Below are 24,332 nucleotides of genomic sequence, written 5' to 3' on the forward strand. Positions count from 1 at the left end.
CTTCTCAAGTGCTCATGGAACATTCTCCAGGATAGATCATATCTTGGGTCACAAATCAAGCCTTGGTAAATTTAAGAAAATTGAAATCGTATCAAGTATCTTTTCCGACCACAACACTATGAGACTAGATATCAATTACAGGAAAAAATCTGTAAGAAATACAAATACCTGGAGGCTAAACAACAACACACTACTTAATAACCAAGAGATCACTGAAGAAATCAAAGAGGAAATCATAAAATACCTAGAAACAAGAGACAGTGAAAACACAAAGACCCAAAACCTATGGGATGCAGCAAAAGCAGTTCTAAGAGGGAAGTTTATAGCAATACAATCCTACCTTAAGAAACAAGAAACATCTCAAATAAACAACCTAACCTTACACCTAAAGCAATCAGAGAAAGAAGAACAAAAAAAAACCAAAGTTAGCAGAAGGAAAGAAATCATAAAGATCAGATCAGAAATAAATGAAAAAGAAATGAGGGAAACAATAGCAAAGATCAATAAAACTAAAAGCTGGTTCTTTGAGAAGATAAACAAAATTAATAAACCATTAGCCCTACTTATCAAGAAAAAAAGGGAGAAGACTCAAATCAACAGAATTAGAAATGAAAAAGGAGAAGTAACAAATGACACTGCAGAAATACAAAGGATCATGAGAGATTACTACAAGCAACTATAAGCCAATAAAATGGACAACCCTGAAGAAATGGAAAAATTCTTAGAAATGCACAGCCTTCCAAGACTTAAACAGGAAGAAACAGAAAATATGAATAGACTAATCACAAGCAATGAAATTGAAACTGCGATTAAAAATCTTCCAACAAACAAAAGCCCAGGACCAGATGGCTTCACAGGCGAATTCTATCAAACATTTAGAGAAGAGCTAACACTTATCCTTCTCAAACTCTTCCAAAATATAGCAGAGGGAGGAACACTCCCAAACGCATTCTATGAGGCCACCATCACTCGGATACCAAAACCAGACAAAGATGTCACAAAGCAAGAAAACTACAGGCCAGTATCACTGATGAACATAGATGCAAAAATCCTCAACAAAATACTAGCAAACAGAATCCAACAGCACATTAAAAGGATCATACACCATGATCAAGAGGGGTTTATCCCAGGAATGCAAGGATTCGTCAATATACGCAAATCAATCAACGTGATACACCATATTAACAAATTGAAGGAGAAAAACCATATGATCATCTCAATAGATACAGAGAAAGCTTTTGACAAAAGTCAACACCCATTTATGATTAAAACCCTGCAGAAAGTAGGCATAAAGGGAACTTTCCTCAACATAAAAAAGGCCATATATGACAAACCCACAGCCCACATCATCCTCAATGGTGAAAAACTGAAACCATTTCCACTAAGATCAGGAGAAAGACAAGGTTGTCCACACTCACCACTATTATTCCATATAGTTTTGGAAGTTTTAGCCACAGCAATTCGAGAAGAAAAAGAAATCAGAGGAATCCAAGCTGGAAAAGAAGTAAAGCTATCACTGTTTGCAGATGACATGATACTATACATAGAGAATCCTAAAGATGCTACCAGAAAACTACTAGAGCTAATCAATGAATTTGGTAAAGCAGCAGGATACAAAATTAATGCACAGAAATATCTTGCATTCTTATACACTAATGATGAAAAATCTGAAAGTGAAATTAAGAAAGCACTCCCATTTACCATTGCAACAAAAAGAATAAAATATCTAAGAATAAACTTACCTAAGGAGACAAAAGACCTGTATGCAGAAAATTATAAGACACTGATGAAAGAAATTAAAGATGACACAAATAGATGGAGAGATATACCATGTTCTTGGATTGGAAGAATGAACTTTATGAAAATGACTCTACTACCCAAAGCAATCTACAGATTCAATGAAATCCCTATCAAACTACCAATGGCATTTTTCACAGAACTAGAACAAAAAATTTCACAATTTGTATGGAAACACAAAAGACCCCGAAAGCCAAAGCAATCTTGAGAAAGAAAAACGGAGCTGGAGGAATCAGGCTCCCTGACTTCAGACTATACTACAAAGCTACAGTAATCAAGACAGTATGGTACTGGCACAAAAACAGAAATATAGATCAATGGAACAGGATAGGAAGCCCAGCCATAAACTCATGCACATATGGTCACCTTATCTTTGATAAAGGAGGCAAGAATATACAGTGGAGAGAAGACATCCTCTTCAAAAAGTGGTGCTGGGAAAACTGGACAGCTACATGTAAAAAGAATGAAATTAGAACACTCCCTAACACCGTACACAAAAATAAACTCAAAATGGATTAAAGACCTAAATGGAAGGCCAGACACCATCAAACTCTTAGAGGAAAACATAGGCAGAATACTCTATGACATAAATCACAGCAAGATCCTTTTTGACCCACCTCCTAGAGAAATGGAAATAAAAACAAAAATAAACAAATGGGACCTAATGAAACTTCAAAGCTTTTGCACAGCAAAAGAAACCATAAACAAGACCAAAAGACAACCCTCAGAATGAGAGAAAATATTTGCAAATGAAGCAACTGACAAAGGATTAATCTCCAAAACATACAAGCAACTCATGCAGCTGAATATCAAAAAAACAAACAACCCACTCCAAAAATGGGCAGAAGATCTAAATAGACATTTCTCCAAAGAAGATATACAGACTGCCAACAAACACATGAAAGAATGCTCAACATCACTAATCATTAGAGAAATGCAAATCAAAACCACAATGAGGTTTTACCTTACACTGGTCAGAATGGCCATCATCAAAAAATCTACAAACAATAAATGCTGGAGAGGGTGTGGAGAAAAGGGAACCCTCTTGCACTGTTGGTAGGAATGTAAATTGATACAGCCACTATGGAGAACAGTATGGAGGGTCCTTAAAAAACTAAAAATAGAACTACCATATGACCCAGCAATCCCACTACTGGGCATATACACTGAGAAAACCACAATTCAAAAAGAGTCATGTACCAAAATGTTCATTGCAGCTCTATTTACAATAGCCAGGACATGGAAGCAACCTAAGTGTCCATCGACAGATGAATGGATAAAGAAGATGTGGCACATACATACAATGGGATATTAATCAGCCATAAAAAGGAACGAAACTGAGTTATTTGTAGTTAGGTGGATGGACCTAGAGACTGTCATACAGAGTGAAGTAAGTCAGAAAGAGAAAAACAAATACCGTATGCTAACACATATATATGGAATCTGAGAAAAAAAAAAAAGGTCATAAGAATCTAGGGGGAAGACGGGAATAAAGATACATACCGACTAGGGAATGGACTTGAGGACATGGGGAGGGGGAAGGGTAAGCCGGGTCGAAGTGAGAGAGTGGCATGGACATATATACACTACCAAATGTAAAATAGATAGCTAGTGGGAAGCAACTGCATAGTAGCAGGAGATCAGCTCGGTGGTTTGTGACCACCTAGAGGGGTGGGATAGGGAGGGTGGGAGGGAGGGAGATGCAAGAGCGAAGAGATATGGGGACATATGTGTATGTATAACTGATTCACTTTGTTATAAAGCAGAAACTAACACACCATTGTAAAGCAATTATACTCTAATAATGATGTTAAAAAAATAAAATAAAAGCTGATTCTTTTGCTTCTTAATAATTTGCTAATGTCATCTTTGCATTTGGCTGGAATAATTTACCTATTTACGTATTCCTAGGAAATCATTTATGGATTTGCATCACATATGGTAAAATAATATAACTCTAGCCTGACAAGCATATGTGGTAATCTGACATCATATATGTTAAAATAATATAACTCTAATCTAACAATTATCTGCAGAGCCTGTGGAAATCTGCAAATGGAATGAGTGTTGGAGCACAGGATCAGGGACACTGGGAGGGATTTTGTAACATTCTGGCCAAAGCACAACCTATCTGGTGAAATAAGGATGTTTAATATAAAGCATCATGGCTTCTAGAGAAATGAAGTTTCACATGAAATTTCCACCGTATTGAATTTTGAAGAGTAACTCGAGAAATGAGAGATACATTTTCTAACTTCCCTTTATTGCCCCAGTCAGTAAAAACCAAAAACCCAAATTCAGATCATTTTCAGACTGTTTTCCTTCAAATTTCTGACATAAGGTAAACATGTTCATTTTCTTCTGTCCTCATTCAATATTGACATGTAAATCTCACAGCTGATAAAACTGTTTTTCTCCCAGTTCCATTAAAGAAGTCTGGAAAAAAATTAAATCTTTATTATGCAAATATATTCCAAAAGGAGAGAGTAAATATTTGAGTTTTCATGGCAGAAAAGTCAGGGAGATTAATCTTTTACTTTGTTTATACATAACCTCATTGTGGTTTGGACACAGGGGTAATATACAGAATCACCAGATTTTCTGATAGCTTAGGCACATTATAGACTGAATGAACATACTGTTACAGATAGTTTTTTTCCATTTTAAAGTGTAGATATGACTCTTAAAACCCAAAAATCTTCATGCAAGTTGTTTTCTTTCTTTAAATTTTCAGACCCTGGAGAAGCTCATCTGCGTTTGAGTAATTTGCATACAAACGATTAGAAGCATTGTTCTGAAACTGCTTGATGTGTTAGGGATATTTCTGAAACATGTTTATAAATCTGTATGATTATTTCCTACATCTAAATATCCATATACACACACTGCTTTGTCAAATATTTACATGTACCTAAAATGGTTTTTTTTAAGAGGTAAAAATAGCATAAGCAAATGATAAAACTTTGAACACTTAAACATAAAACACATTGTTTCATGTCAGTGTAAATGAACTGCTTTACTTTCACCAGATCCCAAGTCTCTCTGCAAAGAAGCAATCACAACAAAAATTTCTTGAATAGTCTATCAGAATATGTACATGTATTTCTAAGTCTCCATGTATATGCACTTTTCATATGCAGAAATTAGAGGATACTCTGCTTGTAGAATTTTTTAACTTCATATTTTATAGGTATTAACAAATTGGTTGTCAAAGAGGGAACACCAATTAACACTTCCAACAGCAACATACACGGGTGTGCATTTCCCTCCATCCCATTCAGCACTATTTATTTTGAAATATTTTTATATTTCTGTTTGATAAGTCAAATATTTACAAAGCCATTTTAATGTAGTTGTGAGAGTTGGAATCATCCTATAGGTTTATAAGCTATTCGTATTTATTTATATTTATCATTTTTTTAATGTTGGGTTGGTGTTTTATTAAGATTGCATGTGCTTTTTATATTAAAATAATTAAGAGTTTATCTGCAATAATATATCACATTCTTCAAGTATTCTCTGGCTTTTATTATAAAGTTTAAGTATTTGATATTCATAAATTGTATATTTTCAACTGTACAACTGTAACAACCTTTCCTTTATGCCTTCAGCATTTTGTGTCTTGATGACCTCTTGACAATTCTACAATGTCCAGTTTATCTCCAGCAAGAACTCTCCTCTGAGGTCTGAGTGACATAAGGAACCAACAACTGAACTTTTTAGCACATATATAATTAATATGTAACCAAAGCACTAATTTACTATCTTTTTTCTGATCATTTTCCTCCTGCATTGTCTCTTTCTTGCTCTGCATCACCTCACTAAGTTACCACCTAAGCCAAAAATCAGGAATAATCCTAGAATACTCTAGTTTCCTTATCATCACATTCAATCTGCCTACACACACATGCACGTGCACACACACACACAAGCATGCACACTTACAAGGCTAATAGTCATCCAGTACACACCAGTGTAGCTTAAATGACTGCTGAAATACTGAAATACTTTTCTACTGATTGGTAAACACCCATAGTCTTGAGGCACCCAGAGTTTCACACTGCTCGAGCTAACTCAGCCTCTCCTCTGGATTCCCCAATATCCCACCCACGTGAGCAACTACTGTAATAACATGTGCACAGCAAGGAGCCACTAGAACCTGATCCCAGTGCATCCATTCTGATGGGTCTGTGCCCGTGCCATACCAGATGCTCTATGAGCTTTGATCATCACTGCTGCACGATTCACACATACATGCATGGGGAAAACTGCCTCAGCTAAAGGAATGTAAGTAGACCTGGTGCACCTCACATGCAAGCAGCAGCTTTAAGGGGCGTCACGAGATTCTGCCAGCTTTCATGCTTCTGTCCTTTCTTCTGTGGAGGAGAGGTGAGGAAGGGATGTGAAGAATACAGCTGAAATGGGAGGCTGAACTTACTGTATGTTTGGAGGATGACCGTAGGAATTGAGGAGGATCACATCTCCTCCTCGTTCTCACGGCAGATGACAAAGAAGGACGGCTACTTCAAAGAAAGACTGCCTAATTCACCACTCCCTCCTTTATGCATAACGTTCCAGAAAAACGAAAACATATTTCATATTGTTCCATGCCTCTGCCTTTGCTTATACTGTACTCCAGGCCTTGAAAATTCTCCTTTCTCTTCCCTCAGGTATTGTTGAGAAAAATTTCCCCAACTCCCATATAAGGATGAATGTTCCCCTTCTCTTTTCTCTGATAATGCCTTGTACATATCTCTATTATTATATTTGAAACATCATTTTTGTGTATGTGTGTCTGTCTTTTCCTATAGACTGTCTGTTACTTGATGTTATAAACTAAGTCTTACTTGTCTTTGTACAGCTCATATTTGATATATTGTGTAAATTCCAAAATATTTAAGAATCAAATAATGAATTAAGGAATGACTGAATGAATGGATGGGTAAGTGACTCGATATCACTTACAGCATATTTCAATTTATGATTTATCTACCATCTTGCTTTCTATTCTCTAAGCTCCTAGATGGCTAGGATCATCATGCCTTTTACAACAATGCCTAAATCAGTGACTCAGAATAACAGATATTTAAATGTTTACTTAAAGACTGGATGAATGAATGCTGGGGAAATTAAATGCTAAAAGAAGAACTGACAAATAAAGGAGTTCATAGCCAAAAACAAGACTTCAAACAGTCAATTATACATTTCAGGTAATTTTTAGTGCTGTTTTTCTTTCTTTATAAATTCCTTTACAATTTTCTTTTTCTTACTTAATGAGCTAAAAGAATAAAGACATTATTCCTGTTGTGGGTTAGTTATTTAGCATACGTAAAGCAAGAAAATAGAATTTAGTAGCCTATTAAAATGTATTGAAGCTTGTGGGTATGTTTCTTAAACAAATAGAATGCAAGGTAAATCTGACACCATGCTATTTTATTTTGTGAAATGTTTTAAATTTATCAGCATTTTAAGGCAAAACCCTCTACTGAAGTTAAGATTTAGTTTCAAGCAAAGAGATTTACATGTTTCTGAACCATTAAAAAAGAAAACTAGTTTCTGTTTCAGGTAGTTTAGGAAAAGGTAAGGCAAATAGCATAACCCAAGGTTCATTTAGCAGACTTTTAGGCCATGAAATAAATATAGACCAAATAAAGACCTTACAGTTAAGAGGGAAACCATGGTGCCAAATTCCAGCAGAGGAGATATTCTGCTATTGGAAAGACACTAGAAAGAGATGAAAACATGCATTTAAAAAGTCAGGTTGGGATCTGGAGAGAATGTCCTTACTGTCCCTTTGAAGATAGGCTCAGTAGGGAAAAGGCATTTCCTAAAAGAGCTATGGTAAAAGGGACCCAGAATGATTCTTCACAGTTACTGGATTCTGACGTTAAGAACAGGTAAGCTCATAGCTAGCATTTGAAACAACATTGGTTAGTAACTTAAGGATCAGAGCTCATACAAACATGAAGAAAATTAATGTGGCATATTCCTGAAACAAGCTCTTTGTTAGAATTTTTAAAAGTTGGGTTTTTTTATCATTCTTATTTTATGAGGCATTTATGAAAGGAGATGATTCACTGTAACAGTAAAATATTTATGTTACTCAGGTAAATGTATAGCTATGACTATACAATTTCCAACAGCTAGTGAAGTTAAATTCCTTCACTATTAAAGAACCTCATAGAAAAGTATTTTAACTGTAGTAGAAAAATCCCAAGGCCATAACTGTCCCAAATAGAAAGGGTTATTTCCTCAAAGCAACCTGAGTTAGCTAAAGGAATCATCTTAGTTAAGAGCCAAGATGGTAGGTAGATAAACAGGGCTGTGTCAAATCATAAATTGTTCAGTTTATAAAAAGCTTAGTTTTGTGAAGAGAGTGGTCATGTCGATCTTAGTCACCAACTAACCTCAACTCTTAGCACAGTACCTGGAACACAGCAAGAATTCAATAGACATCTGTTGGTTGAATAAAGGGATAGATAAATGAATGACTGTATCAGAATGAAAAAGGAAAAAATGCACGTCAAGACTGGTTACTGGAAGATGAAGGAACAGAAAAATGTCAGTGCTGAAAGACTGATTCAGTACTGAGGTCATAAAGGAATGACAAATCCTAGAGCTTTCCTGTTACATCAGGGACAACATATGTTGCTAGGTTGGTCAGGCCCATTTGGAGGAGTTATACAGGAAACAATGAAAATACAGTCAGCCTCTGGTTCCACGGGTTTGGCATCCACAGATACCGAGGGCAGACTGTATTCGTTGCATTACATCATTTTATGTAAGGGACTCGAGCATCCGTGAATTTTGGTATCAGTGGGGACTCCTGTACCCAATCCCACCCTTCCTGCAGATACTGATGGATGCCTGTAGTTCCAACTAGTGAAGAATTACGGAATAAAATAATAGAATACAAACAACAATACACTTACATTTAATCATTTTTTTAACATTTTAGATTTAGCATTTATATTTTGTAGTGGTTTTCATTGTTAGACATTGTATGCCATGATGCAAGATCTTGAAACATGCTTTGCTTTATCATGGTACCCTATGTAACCATTGTCAGTATGTCAGTTCTACATGTAGGCAACTCAGAGAGGTGAAGTTTCTTATCTAAGAACACACAGAGATGGCAGGCAACACCAAGGTTAAGGCCCAAAACTTCAGCTTTTATACACTTTGCCACTGACACGTAAACACATTCTCTCCAGCTTTGATTCTCAGTTTCCTTTCCACAATGGCCCAGATGATTCTGTAGGGTTATATCACAATGAACAGTGAGGGAATGATGTGCACACATCCAAAGACTGATCATCTCTAAAAAAAAAAAAAGACTGATCATCTCTGGAAAACGATGCCATCTGATTGTGGGTGGAGGGCACATTGGAAGCTTCTAAGTGCTGTGGTAGTGGTTGTATCACTTAATCTGGAGGCTATACGAGAGATACTCTCCCCAATAAAAAAGTAATTCTAATAAATCAGATGAGCATGATGCAGACTGTGTATTGCAAGTTGGGGCATAAAGAGGTGGAGACAAACTGAAGCCCATTTTACAGGTGACTCTAACACAGAACTTGGGGATCACGTGGTCGTACGTGCCAAGTCCCAGGTCATTTTCTTGAGCATGTCATCCAGTTTAGATTGCAGTATACTTCATCAAGACCTTGGTAGCACACTGCTTGGCACTTACCTACAACTCAATATGTGAAAGCTTTTGTTAACAATAATAATTATGATGATGATTAATAATGAAATTGAATTGTGATAGCCAAAGGTCACCAAAGGGAAGGCTAACCTACTGATTACACGCAAAGGAAAATATTATCAAGCACTAGATAAACAGACTAATCAGCCGGAGGAATGCAGCTAATATCCCTAATCAAACAACAGGAGTTATGGTGAGGAATGATTGTCAGCAAGGTGGCGGGAGATCATGACCGTATAAAAACGGTTCTCAAATGTACCGAGAGCTGGGGCTTCCAGAGCAGCTGATACGTGTAGTAAACTATGAAGGCACCTGTGGTGGCTGCTGCATAGTGAGGCCTCTCAGGCCAGTAAACAAATAGGCACTTCATCAACTGACTGTAAGGACTACGAGGCATTCATGTGCGAAGTTGCGTGACACAGCCCTGGAGCTCTTAAGGAGCCTTTTCCCACTCCAACTTCTCTGGACTTCCCAAAAGCACCTCGGTTCCTAATTTAGCCAAGTATAACTTGACTGAGTTTAAGCATCCTTCTCTCTCCATCAAGCCTTAAACACCCCATAAGAGAACTCATTTCAAGTCTTAGTATTGCACTACACTTGTAAATTTGTGCAAATAGAGGAGAAACCACCAGCTACATGAAAAGATTCAGGGAAATAAGATTATTAATGCAAGTTTAGAGTAAATAAGCCCAATTAAACAAAGTTCCCTTAAAAAAAAACCCGGAAAACTTCAGGAAATATTATTTTACAATCTTAAACACTTCAAGGTATTTTATCTATCGAAGGGAACAGATCGAGACCAGAAATGCCCATTTTGAAATTAAAAACATGTCTCCTAGGGAGGGTGGGGAAGGGATGGATTGGGAGTTTGGGATTAGCAGATTCTAACTATTATATACAGAATGGATAAACAACAAGGTCCCACTGTATAGCACAAAGAACTATATTCAATATCCTGTGATAAACCATAATGGAAAAGAATATGAAAAAGAATGTATATACATATATGTATAACTGAATCACCTGGCGACACTAGAAATTAACACAACATTGTAAATCAATTATACTTCAATAAAGTTTTTAAAAAATGTCTTCTAGATAATAAAATATAACCGAGTCAGCCTCGAAGTTGTCACTTATAAATGTTCAAAGTATGACTTAGGCATTATGCTGAGAAAAGAATGAAATACTACATTTTTATAAATTGACATCCCTTGAAATGGGTATTATATTTGGGATATTGTTAAAGTTGAATTTCTCCCTCTAAAAGCACTTCATTGGAGTAAATAGTTCTTACATTTTGTTCCTTCAACAGATCAAGATTTTCCCCTAAAGCTGATATTATAAAATATGTGAGAATGGAAGCCAATTAAACATCTTAGGATTTAAGTTTTTCTGAGGTTGGAGACCCTAGAAACTAATCAGGGTAAACCCCGGTGAAAAGAAGTGTGCTTGGTAAAGATCTTTAACTATCCGATCCAGACATTCTTGGCTGGAACACACACACCTGGCTGAACGTTTTACAAGGCACATTAAGTGAGGGAATCTTTTCTTTTGCTCCTTAAAGAAGCACTGCAGCCTGAGCAGAAATCTATGTCATTAGCCATGGCAGAGACCAGCACCACGGCCCAGCCAGGCCACCCATCCACATGAGGCCCGACCGGCACTGAAGTGCTTTTGTGGATGGCCTTCCCACACTACCCTCATGTCAGGCAAGAGGACCATATAATTTGTTATCCAAACTGGGACAATTTCGACAGAGAAGGGAGAAACAGGGGCATACTAGGACCATTCCTATCACATCTGCACTTCTAAGCACCCTAACTCCTAGTGGAGTATGGTAAACGATAAAGGAATTTGCCCTCTAGAGCTGATCCAATTAACCCCTCTCAGCCTGGGAGGAGCAATCCTATTTAGGAGGTTAGAAGACTGAGTTTCAAGAATCACTAAAGAAATTAAAGAAAAGCAACAGTTCATAGATTCCTCCTCAAACATCTGTCGTGCTGTTAGCTGCAAGAAATGTAATATGTAAGAACTCAAGAACAATATATTCATGTGTGTCTCTGTGTGTGTGTAGAGGATGGTATGAGACATGAGTACAGATTACTAGAGTGATAGAAGAGCATAAAGTTACTCCAGAATTCAGAGGAAGAATTCCACAGTTTTTACAAGACTGATTATAGAGGAGAAGAACGATCTGGGCTTTGATAGAGTGGCAGCAACTGGGAGATGCGTAGGGCATTCCTTACGTTAAACACAGCAGATATGAGAAGGCCAAAGACTGGCTTTGGGGAAGGTTGAGCTTGATCCATGCAGAGACAGAGCTGGAGGGAAGTGCTAAAGGTCACTATGACAGGTGCTGTCACTTTTGGTTGGCACATCTGCCAGACAAGTCCTTCCTGAATCCTCTTTACACCAGGACCCATGTGTCAACACAATGAACAAATATCACCTAAAGGGCTCACCTGTAACTTTTCTTTAATAGCAAGTGGTGGGCTGTTTATTTACATTAAAGGCAGTTGACCACTGATGAGACCAATCACTCTCATAGCAGACTATATTACCAAAATAGATAGTTTCAAGACATGTCAGAAATAGTGAAAATACTTGGGATGTACCTTAATCAAGAAAAGGTTCATATTCTAAAGAAGAGAAGTTATTTTTCAAAACAATCTTTGGAAAGAAAAAAGGGTCCCTGAGGTTGCAGAATTAAGCTTCCACTTGCACTATGACATGTGTGATGCCAATCATAATGTCAGTCACACCTCCCCATTCCAATTAGAATACCCCATCCCTCTCTTTAAGTGAAAAGCCCTATTCAATGACTACTTTTAAAAAGATTTTGATATATTCATAGTAATAAACCTGGTTTGCATTTCAAAAAAAAAAAAAAAGAATACCTCATCCCTCTCACCATAGATATTGTTTGAGGGATAATCTCTGGACCAAAGTCCAGCCAATCATAATTTTTTTTAGAACTTTTCTTCCAGAATTCCCAAGCAATACACTTTCTCACTAGGAGTTCATGGTATTCTAAGCTTATTAATTTAAGTCTACGGTCAGACACCCAACCCAGCCTCAGAGAGGAAGCTTCTTTGCAACAGCAAAAAGTGAGTTCAACATGAAAAGATAAGCAGAGATAAAAGGTGGAGAGAGAGAAGAAAAGAATAATTTCTTCTTCTGCTTGAGATCCTAGATCCCAAATGTTATTTCTTTAATTCTCTTAGCGTTGCCAGAGCTTCTCTGGGTCTTTGCTCAAAATCCATCAACGCCCACATTTAGTGGGAGTGTCCTAGCTCAAAACCTGCCACACCCCACCTGCAGCAGCAGGTAACATAAATCTTTACGTTAAAGGATCAGAGATAAGAAAGGAAGCTACAAACAGATAAACAACATAAAAACAGATGGAACCAGCTGGGACCAAGATGGCATGAATCTGACCTCCAACAGACCCTGAGTCTCATTTCACTGGGGCTGGCCAAAAAGTTTGTTAGGGGTTTTTCGTAACATCTTATGGAAAAACCCGAACGAAAGTTTTGGCCAACCCAATACCTTGATTTTACTACATCATCATATTAAATGATACACCCACCAATGGCCTTGACTGGACATTAAGAACCAAACAACGGATAAAAAGTGGATGGCACCCCAATCCCTCAAAAAAGCTCTGCCTCTTCCCCAGTAAACTAATGCCTATACCTCCCCATCATTAGCCTCACTCCTCCTCCCTTTGTCTTTACGTTTTAAAATTAAATCCCTTTCACATATAGGTGAGAAGTTGATCTGTGAACTTAGTTCCCGCTTCTCCATTCTTTGACCACTGAATAAAGCTTGTGCTGTGTTGATTTCAGCTTCTGTTTCCTTATTGGCTGCTGGAAACCAAGCGGAAAAAGAACCCTCCCCCTGCCCTGCCAAAGCAGAGGGCCTCAGCCAGGCTAGGGCGTGAACAGGGTCCCTACGACCTGATTCGGTAACATTAGCTATTCCACCTGCTTTCCAAATTATGGGACCCAGTGCATCAGTACATCCCTGAATAGCCTTGATTATACGACCGAATTTGTCTCAGAACCTTAGAGACCAAAACAAGCAGCAGCGAGCAGATAAGTCGGCGTTCTCAGAGAGCGGCCAAGATGGCGGACCCTGAGCTACCTCCTTTCACGAGCACACCAAAATCACAACTATCTGCAGAACCACTGATGAAAAAGACCAGAACCTACCAAGAAAGATTTTCTATAATGAAACATAAAGAAGGAACCACAAGGAGACAGGTACGAGGGGCAGACTTGTGATATAATCAAGTCCCATAACCCCGGGTGGGTGACGCACAAACTGGAGAATAATTACAGTGCAGAGGTTTTCCCACAGGAGTCAGGGTGCCGAGCCCCACTTTGGGCTCCCCAGCCCGGGAGTCCTGCACCGGCAAGGTGAGACCCCAAAGCATTTGGCTTTGAAGGCCAGGCAAACTTAAATTTGGGAGCCCCACAGGACGGGGTGAGGGTGGGGAATTAAATAGAGACTTCACTCTCAAAGGGCGCACACAAAACCTCACGTGCACCAGGACCCAGCACAAAAGCAGTAATTTGATAGGAGCCTGGGCCAGACCTACCTTCTGGTCTAGGAGAGTCTCCTGGAGAGGCAGGAGGTGGGCCGGCGCAGAGGCAGCGGCTGAGGCAGCGGCTGAGGCAGCGGCTGAGGCAGCGGCTGAGGCAGCGGCTGAGGCAGCGGCTGAGGCAGCGGCTGAGGCAGCGGCTGAGGCAGCGGCTGAGGCAGCGGCTGAGGCAGCGGCAGCGGCGCTCGTTCTACCACCCGGAAGTCGGTGCTGGAGGCGCAGTTAGCTCATTAGCGCCAAGACCTGGCCGCAGCCAATAGGCTGCAGGTGTGCTGGGATGCCTCCGTCCGAACAGCTAACTGGGCAGGGACACAGCCCCATCCATCAGCAGGCAGGCTGCCTAAAGACTTCCTGAGTCCACAGCCTAGCCCTCCAGAGGGCCAAGACCCAGCTCCACCCACCAGTGGGGGGACAACAGCCCTGGAGTTGTCTGGACCCTGACGCCGTCCACCAGTGAGCCAGCAGTAGCCCTGGGGCCTCCTGGGTTTCTGTAGTCAGCCGCCTTCTGAACAGGTCCTTCTAACCAGCAGCCAGCCAGCAGTGTCCACACAAGGCAGAGCCTGACAGCGAACCAGGCTAGGGGCCAACCAAGCCCACAAGACTGCCCACATAGTCAGCCCACCAAAACAGAAGGCCCCAAGCAGCCCTCTTAGGGGAACCCCTAGAGCATATAGCTTGAGTGACAAGAGGGGAGTGCTGGAATGCATAGAACGCCTCCTACAGAAGGCCACTTCTCCAAGGTCTAGAAAGGTAACTAACCTACCACATACATACAAATACAAATAGCAACTTAGGGACTTCCCTGGTGGCACAGTGGTTAAGAATCCGCCTGCCAATGCAGGGGAAACGGGTTCGAGCCCTGGTCCGGGAAGATTCCCACATGCCACGGAGCAACTAAGCCCGTGTGCCACAACTACTGAGCCTGCGCTCTAGAGCCCATGAGCCACAACTACTGAGCCTGCGTGCCGCAACTACCAAAGCCAGCGTGCCTAGAGCCCGTGCTCTGCAACAAGAGAAGCCACGGCAGTAGCCTCCGCTCACCACAACTAGAGAAAGCCCGAGTGCAGCAACAAAGACCCCACACAGCCTAAAATAAATTAAATAAATAAATAAATTTACAAATAACAACTTAAACAAAATGAGGCAGCAGAGGAACATGTTCCAGATGAAGGAACATGATAAAACCCCAGAAGAAGAGCTAAGTGAAGTGGAGATAGGTAGTGTACCCGAGAAAGAGTTCGGAGTAATGATTGTAAAGATGATCAAAGAACTTGGGAGAAGAATGGATGCACAGAGCTAGAAGTTAGAAGTTTTTAACAGAAATTTAGAAAATATAAAAAATGACAAGTAGGACTTCCCTGGTAGCTCAGTGGTTAAGAATCTGCCTGCCAATATAGGGGACACAGGTTCGAGCCCTGGTCTGGGCAGATCCTACATGCCGCGGAGCAGTTAAGCCTATGCGCCACAACTACTGAACCTGTGCTCTAGAGCCTGTGAGCCACAATTACTGAGCCTTCGTGCCACAACTACTGAAGCCTGTGCACCTTAGAGCCTGTGCTCCGCAACAAGAGAAGCCATCTCAATGAGAAGCCCCCACTCGCCACAACTAGAGAAAGCCTGTGCCCAGCAACAAACACCCAATGTAGCCAAAAATAAACAAACAAATTTAAAAAACGACAAGTAGCAGTGACCATAAATGTTTTGTGATCTGTACGCTGATCTTGCCTTATCCAGACTCAGGCCAACATCCCCAAAACAAGACTCATCCCATCACAGAAGATCTTCCGTTTTTTAAAAGTATATCAAAAGCCCTAGAATTTCTAAAACAATCTTGATAATGAATAAAATGAGAGGAATCATTCTACCTATTTCATAAACTTACTATTCAGCTACAGTAAGCGAGACAGTGTGGTGTTGGTGGAGGGGTAGATGTATAGATCAATGGAACAGAATAGAAAGCTCAGAAATAGTCCCACACAAATATTCCCCCCAAAATTTTATAAAGGTGCAAAATTCAGTGGACGGGGAATGGTCTTTTTAACAAATGATTTTGGAGCAGTTTAACATCCGTAAGCAAGACGAACAAAAACTTAAATGTAATATGTAAAACTGTAAATTAAAAATAGGAGGAAATCATTTCTAGGCAAGGAATTCTTAGTCTTTTTTTTGTTAATGATTTTTTAAAATATTTATTTATTTATTTGGCTGTGCCAGTTCTTAGTTGCAGTACACGGGATCTTCGACCTTTGTTGCAGCATGCGGGGTTCTTTAGTTGCGGCATGTGAGATCTTTAGTTGTGGCATGCAAATTCTTAGTTGTGGCATGCAAATTCTTAGTTGCGGCATGCATGTGGGATCTAGTTCCCTAACCAGGGATCAAACCCAGACCCCCTGTGTTGGGAGCACAGAGCTTTAGCCACTGGACCACCAGGGAAGTCCCAAGAGTTCTTAGTTTGACACCAAAAGTATGATCGTTAAAAGGAAAAATTGGTAAGTTGAACTTCATCAGAATTAAAAACTTTCACTATGCTAAAGACCCTATTAAAAGGATGGAAAGATAAGCTACAGAAAGAGAGAAAATCTGTGCAAGCTACATATCTGACAAAAGATTAGTATCTAAAAAAATGTAGGGACTTCCCTGGTGGTCCAGGGGTAAAGAATCTGCCTTCCAATGCAGGGGATGTGTGTTCGATCCCTGGTTGGGGAACTAAGATCCCATATGCCATGGGGCAACTAAGCCCAGACGCCACAACTGCTGAGCTTGTGCACCTCAGTGAGAGAGCCCATGTGCCGCAAACTACAGAGCCCATGTGGCCTGGAGACCGCCGGCCACAACTAGACAGAGAAAACCCACATGCCACAACTAGAGAGAAGCCCACGTGCTGCAACAAAACATCACGCATGCTGCAACTAAGACCCGACTCAGCCAAAAAATAATAAATAAATAAATATTTTAAAAAAAGAAATAAGCTTTCATGGGGAAAAAATGTAAAAAAATGTAAAAAACTCTCAAAACTCAATAGAAAAAGAAACAGTTAAAAAAATGGACAAAAGACATACACAAACATTTCAAGAAAGAGGATATACAGATGACAAATAATCAAATGGCAAGATATTCAAGATCATTAACCATCAGAGAAATGCAAAATGGCTAAAGTAGAAAAATACTGACAACACCTAATGCTGGCAAGTATACGGAGAAACTCAATCACTAATACATTGCTGATTGGCATGGAAAATAGTATGCTATTTCTTATGACTAAACATGCAACTACATATAACCCAGCAATTGCACTCCTGGAGACATGAAGACATGTTCATACCTTGCTGGTAGGAATGCAAAGTAGTTCAGGTACTCCAGAAGAAAGTTTGACAATTTCTTAAAAAAGAAAATATGTAACTACTATATGATCTGGTAATTGAACTCTTGGTCATTTATCCCAGGGAAGTAAAAACTTATGTTTACATAAAAACTTTTATGAATGTTCATAAAAGCTTTATTTGTAATAGCAAAAAACTGGAAACAAACCAGATGTTTTTCAATGGGTAAATGGTTAAGCAAACTATAGTATATCCATAGCATGGAATACTAATCAGCAATAAAATAGAAAAACTATACAATTCACACACCTTGGATGAATCTCTAGAGAATTATGCTGGGCCAAAAAAAAAAAAGTGAATTCCAAAAATGCTTATTGTATGATTCCATTCATATTAAAAATGTGAAATAATAACATTTGATAAAGGCAGAAAAGATTAGTGGTTGCCAGTTGTTGCCAGAGTGGAGAGGGTGGGAGGAAGAAAGTGGGTGTGGTCATAAAAGAGTAACAGGGGTAAACTTGTGGTGATGGAAATATTCTGTATCTTGACCTGGTATATACAACAAACCTACACATGTAATGAAACTGTCTAGAACTAAATGCACACATACACACACACACAAACACATAAATAAATACAAGTAAAACTGGGGAAATCTGAATAAGAGTGGTGGATTGTATCATGTCAGTATCCTGTTTGTGATATTATCATTTTGGAAAATGTTACCATTGGGGGAAACTGGGTAAAGGTTACATGGAATTCTCTGTACTATTTCTCACAACTGCATATGAACTTATAATTATCTCAAAATAAAAAAGTTTTCTTTTAAAAATTGATTCTACACTTATTTCTCCCTAAAGCCAACTGCAGTTAGTTCATATGGCTGTTATCATTAAGACTGTCTTCAGGCCCACACGATAACAAGAAGAACCAACAGCCTCAGATATTTCAGATAGAATCAAAAGAGAGTAGACTGTTTAGCCTTCACTTTTTCTGCGTCATGTGTGCCAAGCAGCCAAAGGGCTGGACAGAAATTATTTCCAAGGAAATTGAATGTATCCAGTTGGAGGGTGCAACTTCATCTACCCAAATGAATCTTCTGTTTCATAGCCTTTCATCTTCAACTGATGCTGTTGCTGATGGATCAAAGTAGGAGATAAATGTAGGCTCTCTCTAAGTGCAACCTTCAAGACATCCAGGGACCAAGGAGTGGGAGTATGGAAGAGACAAAGTCAATTCGTGCTGAAGTATCAATGATACATCCCAGCCACAGAGGCCAGCATCCAGAAGTTACACCTTTACAACACTCATGCAGCCACCTGCATTTATTCCACATATTCATATGGCCCTTATGTCAACGATAACATCCAAGACATCACTACCTGTGATAACTCTACTCATGCTGGAAGCCTGCTTTGAGACCATATCCTGACTCTAGAATGTCCTACTAGTAATACTGATGTAATCTGCCTAATCATTTTCATTCAGACATGCTATTATTTTGGTGGTCACAGATGCATTTACCCAGATGAACCTGGCTTAGCTGGCTATCCAGATGAATTTTACCTCCAACCATAGCAATTCCTATCAACCTATCTGCCAATGAAGCATCAATTGTCTAATTGCTTGCTGGGGTTCAGGTCAAGGGATTCCCATTTTCCTATCCATCACCCATTGATCAATGGACGATCTTATATTTAATTGTCTTGACCAGTGATTATGAGTGTGATAAGATTCAAATTTATTATTAGCTTCTCCTCTCTGTCTCCCACTGTGTTTTCTGTGGTCAAAATTATTTAATGAGATCTTTTTTCCCTACAGAACAATCAAAATAAGGGTGTCCCTCAACTTCTCTCAGAGATGTTGGGCAAGTTTAACAGACATCTAGATCAACTTTCTTTTCCAATTGTTATTCTCTATGAAAGTGCTTTGAAACTACTTATAACACGGTATTAGTATGATTGTTTCTCTAATACAAATATGGGAATTGTTCTCCCAACGAAATATTCAAATCTATATTTCTTGTATGTCTATTTCAATAATTTCCATACTGGGCTTTCTTTCCTTTTTTCTGATTTCATATGCATTATTTTTTATTCTGCTTGGAAGTATCTTCACAAGGATTCAAGTGTCCTTCGAGTTCTCTTTAACAAACATGGTCGAACCATCAAAATATTCCTACAAAATGTTATCAGGATATGAGTTACAGAAATACTGTGTCTTAGAGAAATATTTCCAAGAGGATGTACTGGTTAATAGATGCTCTTACTAATGCTAAATTAAGAGTTTCTTCTCTGTAAATGTTTGTTTTCTTTTATAAATATTTGAAAGTGCCCACTCTGACCACAGCACTGATGGGAAATAGGGATATAGGGATTAGATATAGAAATAAACCAAGAAAAGATATCTCCCTTAATTAACTTGAAGTTTAATAGTGGGATAATGATCATAATTATATAATCACAATAATGTAATCATAGTGCTCAATAGCTACACAAAGATTACCGCTACTCCTGATACTTTCCCTATGGACTGCACAAGTGTGCTTCACTCATCAGCAGAAAAGAAAATTTGCTTATGGATTTTTAACTAATTCCATGCATTAAGGGAATTCACCTGATGGTCTAGTAATTATGTCTGCCAGCTCCCATGCCTGACCCATTCTCCACCCATCTCTTTTCTACTCTGGACCCACCAGAGACTGACTTTGACGAATCTACAACTCTGGGCTTTCATTCCTGTGGTTCTTTATTGGGTTCAGTTAATAGAAGGGAAGAGAAGGCACCAGCAGGAGATCAGAGGTCATGAAGAGAAAGATTTCAGGATATTTATCCCCCTCTCCCTCATCCCCAACCCATCCCCCACTCCCACTCTGCCACCCATACACACATAGTACTTCCTCCTTGTCTAAGTACTATGTTTCTGGCAATGGTTATGACTGCAACTAGAAATGGCAGCTCCATTCATAGTTGTTGGTCTCCCCTGAATCTAATCACTCCTTTTCCTATCCTTCCCCTTCAGGTATAGAGTGGTAATGGCTTCTTGCTGTGGTTAGTCCCTGGGTACCTCAGTATCACTTTCTGGTCTCCTAACCCTGTCCATACTTCTGTAATAGTCTCTTCAGCAAATTGTTTTCAACATCCCAGCTAAATGTGCTTTCTTTTTTTTGTTAGGACCTGATTTGTACAACTGGGATTATACCTATATTACAAGATTGTAAAGGAAAAGTGATAAATGGCATACAGGTTAGAAGACTCCTCAGGTTCAGTGGAGTAAGACATCCTTTCCAGCTAGCAGATTAGAGAATGCTTTGTGGATGAGAGGCGATCGATAAAGGCATGGGTTAATTCTTCACTTTTCTAATGAAAGATATTGGTTCATTTTCTCTCAATCTCGCTCTCGCTCAGTTAGGTTTGAGCTATTCAGAGAAAACCGAATATTGCTCCTGGAAAGAGCAACTATGGGGTTAGAGTTTGCCTTTCTGATGAACTTGAAAAATGTCAGCGTCTCTATGTGAGCCTGATCCGAATGTTCCTGTTGAAATATCATGAGGCCAACCCTGTTCACAGAGTGAGGTGGCAGGAGCTCAGCTGGGAAGTGTTCTGGGTTGCAGTGGAAGCATAGGGCAGAGGCAAGCCAGAGTGAGCCTGTGAATAGAAGCTAATTCCTTACCCTCATTTCCGTGCATCTCTATGTTTCTCCTGGTAAACAATACACCTGGCAAATGGGATGGGGGTGGAGAGGGCCTTTTTTTTCTTTTTAAAGACCAAGGTATTTTGTTCCTACTAAGAAGTATTAAAATGATGTTTAAAAAGATTCAGCACAATAGTCAGGAATAATTGCATCATGCCAGAGAGTTATGTAAACTATTGTTCAGGACTCTTATTTTGATTTCCCGGCTCTGGCAAGCTCCAGGGCTGAGGCCCCATTCAGCACTCCAAACATGGTAACTCCACTTTTGCCTGGAGAGAAAACCAGAAGTAAAAGTCTCAGATACCTGTTCCCAGGAGACTCCTGGTTCTCTCTCTCTCTCTCTCTCTCTCTCTCTCTCCCCCCCCCCCCTTCCTTCTGTCACCTGTTTTTCTCTCTTCCCCTCCCTTCCTCCTTTTTCCATTTCCTTTCTTCCTTTCTTTTTTTACAGTCTGTTTATTTGCAGAGGGAGGAAAATTATTATAAACATTGTTGAAAATGTATCTTGGATGGTATTTAAAACTAGAATTATTTCCAAAGACATACTGGAAGAAAAAGAACAAAACAATTGAATTCCTCAATACAATTTAAAATGTTAGGAGCCCTAATGGGTTTGAGCTGAAGCCCTAAGGCATCAGGGCACCTGCAGCTGGAGAAATGTTTCCCTATCATCCATTCTCAAAGTTCAAGATCCACAGCTCTGGGCGAGGTCATGTATCTAACCAGGGTGGCTCTTTTCCTTGTGTGGACCCTGCCTCTGGATTGCTTGCTCTACACATGGAGCCGTTCGATCAACAAATGTGTAATAACTGCATCACCACTTCCAAGAAGCCTTGCCGAACACCCGCTTCTTAGTGGGGGTATATCTGTTACACTGTGTGTCAACCTCTACTGCAGCCTGTCTGCTTGCCTGCCTCCTTCTCTCTATCTCTGTTCACTCAGGCAGCGATTGTGCTGAATCCCCCTCAGATTCCTCAGTAAGAGTGCAGTGAGAGTGCAACAATCCTTGTTTAATAAAAAATTAATAAAAACAAATAGAAGGATATACATGAGCAAAGTCACAGATACATTTTTCTCAATGTTTTAAACTCTTCTTTGCAGATAGAATAAACCCAGCATTCATCAAGTTTCTGCTCCTATCTTTGTAAGATCTTACCACCTTGAGAAACTCCAAGAGTTACAGAATAAAGACCCACCTCCTAAACTTGGCAATCAAGAATTCCATGACAACACCAGCCAAACTCATCATTATCAGTATGTCATCTTACCTGTGTGTCAGGGACACTTAACTCCTGCAGTTCCCTCACGGGTCAGGCTTCCCCCTCCACCTCCCTGTCATAACCCCTCCCTCAAAAAGGTCTCCCCTTCCTCTCTTAACTGGTAGCTCCTTTTTGTCTGTGGCAGTCCTGAGCCTTAGCTCAAGCACCTCCTCCCATCGACTATTCCCTGACCTTGAGATAGGCCTTCTCTGTCTCCCTGCAGCCCCCTATACTTATCATACTAGGTTCTAAATATGACCTTGCTTGCCTCTCTCCCTTCACCCTCCACTCTCCAACACACATCCACATCCACTTATAAAATGATTTGAGGTTCTTGACTTCGAGTTCCAGAACATTGCCTGGAAGGCAATAATTGTCCAATATGCATTAACTGATTAAATGAATGACTAGCCCAGTCCGGAAAGGAGAGCAGAGATTTCTTGAAATTTCTTCTTCACTGTTGGTTTTTGCTTTATGTTCTTGTTACAACAGTAATATATGTTCATTATATTAAAAATGGTAACTGCTACACTGTGTATAATTCCCTCTCCCCCTCCATCTTTACCAATTTGGAAGATAAAATAGAACCTCTTTGTTTAAATTTGCATTTTTAATATGAGTGAGATTCAGCTCTTTTTCCCTAAAGTTTAATGGCCATCTGTATATTTTTATGGAGTAATGTACTTCTGTCTTTTACCCATTTTTATTGGAGTATTCAATCTGTTGATTATTAATATATGAAAATTCTTCTTATATAAAAAATAACTACTTTTTCTTGTCAAATTTTCAAATATATTTTTCAAGCTTTATTCCTTTTACTTTGGTTTATTTTTCCCTAGTTTTTGAAATACAAATATTTTTAACTCCTGGTATTTGAATATATCAATATTTTAAATATGATTTCTGCCTTTGAATTTATTTACAGACAGGTTTTCTTATTACTGTTTCACTTTTAGATTTCTTTTTTTTTTTAACATCTTTATTGGAGTATAATTGCTTTACAATGGTGTATTAGTTTCTGCTTTATAACAAAGTGAATCAGTTATACATATGTTCCCATATCTCTTCCCTCTTGCGTCTCCCTCCCTCCCACCCTCCCTATCCCACCCCTCTAGGTGGTCACAAACCACCTAGCTGATCTCCCTGTGCTATGCGGCTGCTTCCCACTAGCTATCTATTTTACGTTTGGTAGGGTATATATGTCCATGCCACTCTCTCACTTTGTCACAGCTTCCCCCTCCCCATATCCTCAAGTCCATGCTCTGGTAGGTCTGTGTCTTTATTCCCCATGCTCTAGTAGGTCTGTGTCTTTATTCCTGTCTTACCCCTAGATACTTCATGACCTTTTTTTTTTTTTCTTAGATTCCATATATATGTGTCAGCATATGGTATTTGTTTTTCTTTTTCTGACTTACTTCACTCTGTATGACAGACTCTAGGTCCATCCACCTCACTACAAATAACTCAATTTCGTTTCTTTTTATGGCTGAGTAATATTCCATTGTATATATGTGCCACATCTTCTTTATTCATTCATCTGTTGATGGACATTTAGGTTGCTTCCATGTCGTGGCTATTGTAAATAGTGCTGCAATGAACATTGTGGTACATGACTCTTTTTTTTTTTTTTTTTTGCGGTATGCGGGCCTCTCCCTGTTGTGGCCTCTCCCGTTGCAGAGCACAGGCTCCGGACGCGCAGGCTCAGCGGCCATGGCTCACGGGCCCAGCCGCTCCACGGCATGTGGGACCTTCCCGGACCGGGGCACGAACCCGTGTCCCCTGCATCGGCAGGCGGACTCTCAACCACTGCGCCACCAGGGGAGCCCTCATGACTCTTTTTGATTTATGGTTTTCTCAGGGTATATGCCCAGTAGTGGGATTGCTGGGTCATATGGTAGTTCTATTTTTAGTTTTTTAAGGACCCTCCATACTGTTCTCCATAGTGGCTG

The sequence above is a fragment of the Lagenorhynchus albirostris genome, chromosome 16, assembly GCF_949774975.1.
Source record: "Lagenorhynchus albirostris chromosome 16, mLagAlb1.1, whole genome shotgun sequence".
NCBI classification, from domain to species: Eukaryota; Metazoa; Chordata; class Mammalia; order Artiodactyla; family Delphinidae; genus Lagenorhynchus; species Lagenorhynchus albirostris.